General features: G+C 47.5%; 1 long non-coding RNA gene across 1 annotated transcript; it reads right to left on the reverse strand.

The window, feature by feature from the left end:
• Positions 1-1,178: 1,178 nt before the first annotated feature.
• LOC135287683 (uncharacterized) lies at positions 1,179-4,249 on the reverse strand. The gene is made up of 3 exons (XR_010351246.1): positions 4,142-4,249; positions 1,399-1,443; positions 1,179-1,265 (listed from the first exon to the last, which is right to left on the reverse strand). It is a non-coding gene; the product is annotated as an uncharacterized LOC135287683 (long non-coding RNA).
• Between the last annotated feature and the right edge of the window lie 5,307 nt (positions 4,250-9,556).

Here is a 9,556-nt window from a genome sequence, read left to right on the forward strand (position 1 = left end):
TTTCTGCTCAGCAGAAAGGTCTCTTGTCATTTCTCAGAAGACCTGGCATAAATGGGCTGGGTCACCTTTGTTGCCAATGGAAGTTTGGAAGTCTCTGCTCTTGGAGGCGTCTGGAGATGGGACAGGAGAGCTGGCAGTGAGCTGCTCATTTCCTGGAAAGAGAGGGAGAGAAGCAGCTCTCAAAATGGAGTTTTCCCCCACCCAGTTTGTTAATGTATGTGAAACATTAACAAACACAGAGATCTTCTATTTAAGAGCACTTACCCTGAAAATTTCTTCAATTGATGGCACATCAGAGGGCTTCTTGGCCTGAAACAAGAATGAGGGAAACAGCAGGAGTTTGTTTGGGTTTGTTATTAATTGGCAGGAACTTAGCAAACCTTTGCTTACCAACAGCTCCATAAATGTGTTGCAGATGTGCAAGAGTAAGAATGAAAAAGGCTGATCTAAAGGAGAGTTAACAACAGAGACCAGGCATGGACAGAGCTGAACCCAGCAATGTCAACTCCTCTTACTCTTCCTGCTCTGAGATGTCTGTCTTCCCTTTGCAATCTGGCAATCAGGGGGCACTGCTTCCATCTCTAGACTACTGCTCCTTCTCCTACTGCTCTTTATTACTATTACTAATTTTTGAAATGATCATAATTGTTTTAGTTATTATTATTATCATTATCATTATCATCATCATCACTACCATATCCTTATTATCTGCAATTTTTAAATGAAGTATGTTTTTGTAATCTGCTCCCTTTATGAAACTGCACTTTCCCTAAGCTGCTGTTGAAGCAGTTGATCCTTGCCTGCAAAGGCACAGGCTGCATGTAAGACTTGTGCATAAAACCTCAGTAGTTTAAAAAAACATAAGAGCAGTTAGAAAAAATAATTGCCAATTCTTCTAAGACAGTTCACAAGAGACAAGAATATTTGTCATTTAGACATATAAAATCAGAGTCTTTCTTTTACTGAAGTTAACAAAAAAACAAACCAAAACCACCTGGGTATAATGCAGCCCCACACAAGGTACAGCTGCTGCTTGGTTTCTAACTCTCAACACTGTTTATGGTCAGGGAACTCAGGCAGGTCTCCAGGCAGGCTCCTTCTGCCAAGACTGGACTTCTGCTCAGCAGCAAGATCTCTTGTCATATATTGGAAGCCCTGTAAAAACTGGGCTGGGTTACCTTTGCCTGCACAGGAAATTTGGAAGTCTCTGTTCTCTCGGGTGACTGAAGGGATGGCAGGAGAGGGGACAGGGGGCTGCACATTTCCTGCAAAGAGAGGGAGAGAAGCAGCTCTCAGGACACAGAGGGAGTTTCACCCTTCCCAGAGTCAGAGGGATCCACCTCCCCATGGATCTGTACAGGCTTTCCCATTGGAGATCTGCTACTGAAGAGTACCCACCTTCAATATTCCTTCAATGGACTGCACAGCAGTGTGCACCATGGGCTGGAACAAGAAAGAGGGAAGCACTGTCAGTTTGTTTGGGGATTTTCCTCATTGATAGCAAACAAGCAAGCACTCAGTCAACATTTCCTGACCAGCAGCTCTAAAAATGTCATGCAAGTCCATCCATCATGAAATGCTAGTAAGGAATAACAGTTTCATCTGAAGGGCACTGAGGAAAAGAGACCAGGCACAGCAAGAGCTGAAACCACCAGTCACCTCCTGCATGATCAAGGTCTGGCTTCCCTGGCAGTCAGGAAACACCCTTTCCATTGCTGACTTTTTATTCATCTTATTAAGAATGTATGTTTCTGTCGTGTTCTCCGTTTATTGAATATCACTTCCTGTAGTTGCTAGTGTAGCAGCTAAGCTCTGCCTTCAAAGGCATAGGCTGCCTCTGCATGTGAAAGAGTTGAGCAAAAAGTTTCATTAGTTAAGAAAAACAGTTAGAAAATATGGTTTTCAATTCCAGAGAAATTTCCAGTTCAGTTCTAGAGAAGGAGTAATATTTGTCATTCACCCAAATAATACGGGACTCATTTTTCTGAAATAAACAACAAAACAAAAAAACCCCAACCAAACAAACCCCAAAACCAAACAACCTTGATTGAAATGCAACCCTTGTAAGGTGCAGTTGGTTCTTGGCTTCCAGTTCAGAACACTCTTCCTACTCAGGTAACTCGGGCTGGCTCTAGGCTGGCTCCTCATGCCAAGATTGAGCTTTTGCTTGGCAAAGCAATTGACCATCATCACTTGGCCACCTGCAAAGGCATCCCACTACTTCTTACACACAGCACTTGAACACAGAAAAGGGTTCAGCCTTACAGGCACAGGAGCTTTTCTGAAGGACTAAAGCAGAGACCACAAACTTCACACTAAGCCCAGCTCATGGACCAGCTCTGCAAGGTTGCTTTGATTCTGGTGAGCATTTCTGGCACAAGGAAAGCAGCCACACATGGAGCACATGCAAGATAGAGCAGACTACTCGTCTGTTTTCAGCCAGCTTCAAGGGAGAAATCTTCCTATTTCCTGAGAATAGCAGTGACTTTAAGTTGTCCTCAAATTCTGCTTCTCGCCTCCAGACTTTGTAAACTGCAGAGGAACACAGCTTGACTTGCCCTTTTTATTGTTTGGTTGGGATTGTTTTGACTCTCCTTTTTCAACACACTCCACGGAAGATGTCATATTCCTGTTCCTTTCTACACACTGACACTCCCTAATTCTTGGCCCTGCCATGAAGCCTCTGACACATCCCAGTCTGTCAGTGCAGGCAATACCAGGCTCCCACTGGGGCTGAGGGGCTCCTAAAGACACGAACAAGGAGGTTGGCTTTACAAACAGCTTTGTTCATGTGCTGGGAGAAGAGGTGAAACCTGGCACTGGAGCACAAGAGATACATCTGAGCTTCATTGATGCACTATTTTCAAGGCTTCTCACAGCTCCTTTGGAAAGATGCCTTCAAGAGACTGGGGCGATGTAGGAAGCGAAGGTTCTGCTTTGGGCAAGAGGAGAAAGAGCTGTTCAGTGTCTCTGTGAAGGCAAAGTGAGTCCCTGCATGGTTATCCCCTGTGGATTAAGTCACTCTGCACTGCATTCTGCTTGTCTGTTCCAGATGGAAGCCTCAAGGTTTCAGTGCTGCCAGGAAAAGAAGCCATCAAGAAGGAATTCCCAGCTGCAGGTGACATGTGCCTTAGACGCTGAATGAGCCAAACTCCTGGCCTGGAGGAAATGGCTTTCTGAAGGGATGTCCAGGGATGTGCCAGGAAAAATCCTATTTGGCGTGTGGCTGTTCAGTATAACTGAGGCCAAAGACTTTAATTCCAGTGGATTTCAAAGCAGGAGGAGGGAAGAACAGCAGAGTTTCTTCTGCTCTAGACCTCTTCACTGTCAGGTTCCTTGCAGGGCACGAGTCTCCCCACAGCTCTTGTTTCACCCAAAACAGAAGGGAGGGATGAGCTTTCATCCCAAGGCCCCCTTGATCAGCCTTGCCAAGATCCTTTCTCTGGCTGAATCTTTCTCCTGCATGCAGCACAGCTCACTGGATATTTCCTGAGAGCCAAGGAGCCCAGCCCTGTTGCCCAATCACCTCTCCCATATTGAACACCCAGCACACAGGCCAGAGATGCAGGGCTGCAGCCTCACTGTTTCTTCCTCCTCCTCCCTCTCCAGGCTTCAGCACTGCAGGGCTGTATGATCAAAGACAGGTTCATCTTTCCGACAAAGTCGAAGGAAGGAAATAGGATATCAACAGAACTGAAACAAGCAGAAAATGAAAGATGGGACTTTTCCCTTACAGAGCCATTGTCCAAAACAACCATGAAGAGAAACCAGTGACTCAGGGGCCAAAGTCAGAGATCCCTGCTGCAGACGAAGATCATTCAGCATATTCACTCCAAGTCTCATCTCTCAGCTCCTAAATGGACTCCTCCTGGAGTGAAAACTCCAGAAGGGCTAGACAATGATGCCAAAGGACAAGTGGGAACACTGCCAGGTTTAGCACTGAAGTCCAGGAAGGGTTTATAAAGGAGAAAATCTAGAAAGGAAGCAGAGGGCAAGAAATGTCTGATGCTGCTGCAGAGGTCTCAAGGGGACACCTGAAGAGTGACAGTATTTAAGGTCTCCTGTCCTGACTGCCCACAGACAGCAGAGAGGGTGAGGCAAGGGGCTGTGGGAGCAGCCTCTACATTTGATTTGCATTCACCTCAGGTGCTGGTGCTCTTGGAAGTGCAGACACTGAGGAGCTGTGGCACTCCCTGGTGCTCCCTGACTCCGAGCTGCTGGGCTGTGCTGCTGCCACCCTCTTGTGCTGGGACTGGAGAGCTCTGCAAGGCCACCAGGAGACAAAATTAGGAAGCAGCAGGGGGGAAGGTTACTTACTTATTCCATTGACATGGCAGCATTCAAAACTAAAACTGAGCCCTGTGTTTGGGCACTCAGAGCAGAGGGATGAAGGCCAGAGGAATACATCGCCACGCTCCAAAAATAAAGCATATATGAAAAACCACTCTGGGAATAATAAAACCTCCAACACCCACCCAGCCAGACAAGAATGTAAACAGATTTCACTGCTACATTGTGAAGCTGCATTCAGCCAACTCAAGTTGATAAAAACTACCAAAACGGCCCAGTGCCTTTCTGAAAGCCCCAACCCCCAAAAGAAACACTTCCAATAGAGGGTAACAAATATCAGGATGGATTCTTGGTCAATACAAAACCAGAGGATCTACAGACACACTGGGGGTGAGGAGGAGAATAGAATGGAGCACCAGGGGAAATACAAGTCTGGTTCATAGGCCAACTCCAGCATGCCTGGATTGTTCATTTCTAATGGCACCCTTCCTGAAACCCTCACAAGAATGAAACCAATTAACAACAGCAGCTCTGAGCAGCATCAAACCAAAGGCTGCAGCTTCAAGGGAAACCAGGAAGCCCTTCCCTCTCCCCCTCAAATGAAAAGTGGTTGGTTTGTTCGAGAGGGTAGTATGGGGACACAACTGTACCTTGGAGGAGCCACTGAAGAAGATGGCTTTTCCACAACCTGTTTTGGTTACAAAAACAGAGAGGAGAGGAGGAGGCAAGGTTAGCTGAGGGAACTCAGCACAGTGCAACAAGTGGGGATGATTTCAAGGCATGTCTGTGTGCCTGGCATAGGCACCACCTAAAAGCCACTTGGTCAGCAGCACTCTCAGCACTCCCACTTCTGGCTAACACTCTCAGATAATGCTTGTGCTGACAATCAAGATAAAATGGGCTTTGTGCTTCCACACAAATGACATGCTTCAAGTGTTCCAGAAAAACATCACATTGCAGATCACAACTGATACACAAGTAGGAGTCCCTGAAGCATTTTCCATTCCTCTGCCTCCTCTGGCTCAAATGTGTTACAGCTCTACCCATACAGAGCCTACTGAAAACAATGGAAAAGAGGCAAGAGAAGTTTGCTGCCACATTGGCCCACTCAGAAACACTCTGAGGCACAATGGCATCTGGTTCTCAGGAACACATGGGGCTGGATGCCCTTTGTTTCCCAAATGGAAATTTGGAAGCCCAGACACGAGGCAGCACGTCCAGAGCCTTTGGACAAGGGGAGCTCAGGAAAGGCAACCCCCAGCTTGAGGGAGGAGCAGCTCTGCCTGCCTGGCATGAGTTGTCAGTCTGGTCCTTGAACTGCTCTAGGCAGCGTTACGCTCACAGACTGAGAGGAAGGCTGATCTTACAACTCCAGCTTTTATCCCTACTTCTCCTCAGCCCAGCCCAAAACACACTTTCAGGGAGGGCAACGTCTGCTGCGTCATCAGGAGCTGAACAATGTATTTTTTCCCCAACCATTTCTTTCATGTATGCAGAACACGAGCAAATACAGAGATCTATTATGGAAGAGACCAAACTTCAACGTTTTTGCAGTGGATGGCACATCAATGGACTTCTTTTTCTGAAACAAGAATGAGGGAGGCAGGAGGAGTTTGTTTGGCTTTTTTACTAATTGACCTGGACACAGCAGCATTTGGTTACCAACAATTCTAGAAATGGCATGCAATTCCATTCATAATCCAGTGCTACTAAGGATCAAAAGGCCCATCTGAAGGGGAATTGAGAATGGAGGCCAAGCAGAAAAGCAGCTGAAATTCCCAAAGTCATCTCTTTTCCAACTGAGAAAAAGAGGAAATCCCTTTGGAACCTGGCAGGCTGGAAATATTCTTTCCATTCGTAAACTACTGCTGCTACTACTACTACTACTACTACTACTACTAATACTGCTACTGCTATTTATCATTATTGTGATTATTGTTAGGATGTAAGTATGTCTGTGAAGTCTTCTCCCTTTATGGAATTCTACTATTATATTATCAAGCAATAAACTTTGTCTTCAAAGGCACAGGCTGCCTCAGCATTTAAAAAGTTCTGCAAAAAGCTTCCTTAGTTAAAAGAAAAACAGCCAGAAATAATTGATCCCAATTCTCCTAAGCCATTTCTAGAGAAAGGGGAATATTTCTTATTCACCCAAACAAAAGGAGACTCCTTATTCTTCTGACGGCAACAGCAGTCTGGACAAAACACTGACTTCTCATGTTTCTGGAATGATGCCCCACAGTTTATGCAAGTTCTGGCTGACTTTAGGCATCCACTTGTTGCCCCTGCAGGATTTGCAAATCCCCGACTACCATTTCTCACTCTCCCCTTGCTTGGCAAAGTGATGGATTTAGCAGCCAAATTTGGAGCAGTGGAGGTTCTTCAGGGGTGCTCAGAGACACACTATGGAGAGAAGTTGGCTTTGAGCCACCCCAAAGAGCTGAGTCCACGTCCAGCTGATGGCAGAAGCTGGCAGGGACTCCAGCCCTCCCTCAGAAACACTGTCTGAGAGAAAAACACTCCTTCCCCTCCCTCACTGCACTCCCCAAGGAAGATGCAGCATCCCTGCTCCTTTCTTCACACTCCCTCAACTGGGCTTGCAAGCAGCAAGGAAAAACACTGCCCATTGCTGGGAGCCTCAGGGCTGATTGCAGCACTCTGCACTTTCAAGGGTTGGAGATCCACACTGCTGCTTCATCTTTTTGGCATGAAGCATGGCTCCTGCAAAAAGCAAGGCCCTGCAGTGCTCTACTTCTCTCAGCTGCCTCCTGTTTTCCACATGATGTTGGCTCCAGTCCTTTGCAGCTGATCAACAGCATTTTCCAGGAAAAGCTGGCTGCAGCCTCCAGCTTTTCCTTCTCATTCCAAAGGCCAAACACAATTTGAAAACCATCTCCATGGCCATCCTACACCAACTGCTGTGCTTCAGCACTGTGGGCTCCTACATTCCATAGGGCACAGCAACATCCCAGTGCTGATGGATCAGACTGGCAAAACCCCAAATTGCACCTGGCAACCAAGTGCTTTTGACCTCTGGGGAGGCTGAGCCACAAACCAGGCAGGGCCTGTGTGCTGCTCCCTTGGCCTTGAGGGACTGCAACAACAGAGGACCCCAACAACTGAACTCACCTTGACAGGCTCAGGAAGGATTTCAGATTGTGGAGCTTTGGCTTCTGACCTCCCATTTGAGAGTCCTTCATTGCTGGCACCGTAGCTCTGCTCAGGCTTAGGTCTGGTGCTCAGTGATTCTGGTGAGGATTCTCTCCATATGTCCTCACATGGATTTGTCTTACTGGAGGCCGGCCTGTGACTGGAGGCCTGGGAGTTGGATTGAGGCTTTTTTGGGTTCCATCTGGGATTCAGAGGGGACTCATGGCTCAGGAGCACCTTGGAGTCCACATCGCCCAGCAGGTTCTTGATGCGCCTTGACAGCTCATCTTCTTTATCTGTCTGCAGCACAAGAACAGAGAGGGGGAAATGTCAGAAACAGCCCAAGCAAGAGATCCATCTCAGCAAGAGACATTGCTCAGAATCTTCATGGAATCTCCATGCATCCCCACAAGGGCAGTTAGGCAAGCTCAGTGCAGCAGACGGGAAGATGCCGTGTTTGCAGGAATCAGGCTCTAGGCTGCTACAGCCCATGCAGAAGGCACAGCTCTCCTCTCCCACCACAAGCCTCCTTCCTTCTCTCCTTCCAGCCTGCACTCCACTCCCATTACCTTGTAGGGCTTGGCAAAGAGGGGAGTCTTCTCCAAGAATGGATCTTTCTCCTCTGGAGCCACCTGCCTCCTCCGCCTCTCTTGCTCCACAATACGGAGCAAGTCTCTGTTGTTCTTCCACCTTTCACACAGAGACACAGAAAAGAGACTTAACACTCCAGGCCCTGTTTATACTCCCTGTAGAAACGGGGCCTTTCCCACAAGGGCACATGGCCAGCAGCAAAGCAATGTTGAAATCCTCAGCATGCTGACAGTGGACAGATCAGTTCTGTCCACTGTGTGCTGTGCCCCAGAGCCATGAGACACACAGGGGACAGCACACATCCTTCTCAGGCAATGCTACTCCTGATCCCAGCCTCCAAGAAGGCTGGGAAGGGAAGGACTCTCCCCCCATTTCCTTGTGAAAGGCAGAACCAGTCACTGGGCTGATCAGCACATGAGCTGGCAAATCCACTTGCAATGATTAATGGGAGAAAGCGCCAGTCTCGTTCTCCTTCAGACCTCTCACCCCAGTCTCCCCCCTTGCGAGTCAAACAGAATCTTCTGTTCTGAAGGTGTTTCAACTTTCAAGGCTTGAACTTTGTCCACTTTATTAACAACCTTGGAAATTCACTCTCAACTTCAAACATACATTTGCAAAGCTGCTTCCCTAGAAAATCATGGAGCTGCATTGAAAGCCATCCTATCAGCGTAATTAGAAAGGAGTTTTCAGGAATTCAGAAAACACCAGGTCAAATCCCCCTGTTCCTCCTCAGCCACATATGTATGTACTCAATCACAGCTGCCCCACAAGAAAACAACAATAAAGTGTCCCAGCATGGAAAACCAGACCCTTAAAACTGTCCCTGGCCTTTGAAAGACTACTTCAAAATGGGGCAAACTCTGGCTCTGATATTTATGGACATCAGGGAAGGAAAAGCATGCAGGCATAGCAGATGCAGGTATCTATTTCTACTCTACTGCACAGTCTCCTCTGTACATACAAATCATAAATTCTTCTTTGCAAATGCAACTTCCCAAGTGTCCCAGGTTGCAAGGGGAGAGCTTTGTCTGCTCCAGCAGTGACATTTACTCCAATACCACACCAATAATCAGCTCCTGAAAGTTTAATCATTCCTAGAGTCGAGGCACAGCTGCCTCATCTCATCCTGAGGGGCCGTCACTTACAATCAACAGGTTTTTGCACTGGATGGCATTCCTAATTCAGAGTCTATGAGTCTGCTGTCTACTGAAATGCCCAGACTTTTTGGATAAGCCTGTAGATCTCCCAGTCTCCCCAGCCCTGGAGACACCTTTGCTGCCCATGTCTGGCCTGCCCTTGAAGGTGTTTGTCCAGATGCTCTTCAAACCCTTTGCAAACCTGAGCTCCGCACCCACTCAGAACCCTGCACATTTCCCTTAAGGTCAGGGAACACTGGAAGCTTCAGGAACTGCACCTCCAGGCTTTGCACCAACACGCCCAGCACGTGGGAGCCTTGGTGCAGGGGGACTGCACAGTCCCAAGTCCTCCATCTCCAGGGGGAAAACAGTTCAGCACTGCAGATTTA

The sequence above is a fragment of the Passer domesticus genome, chromosome 30, assembly GCF_036417665.1.
Source record: "Passer domesticus isolate bPasDom1 chromosome 30, bPasDom1.hap1, whole genome shotgun sequence".
In the NCBI taxonomy this organism is placed as follows: Eukaryota; Metazoa; Chordata; class Aves; order Passeriformes; family Passeridae; genus Passer; species Passer domesticus.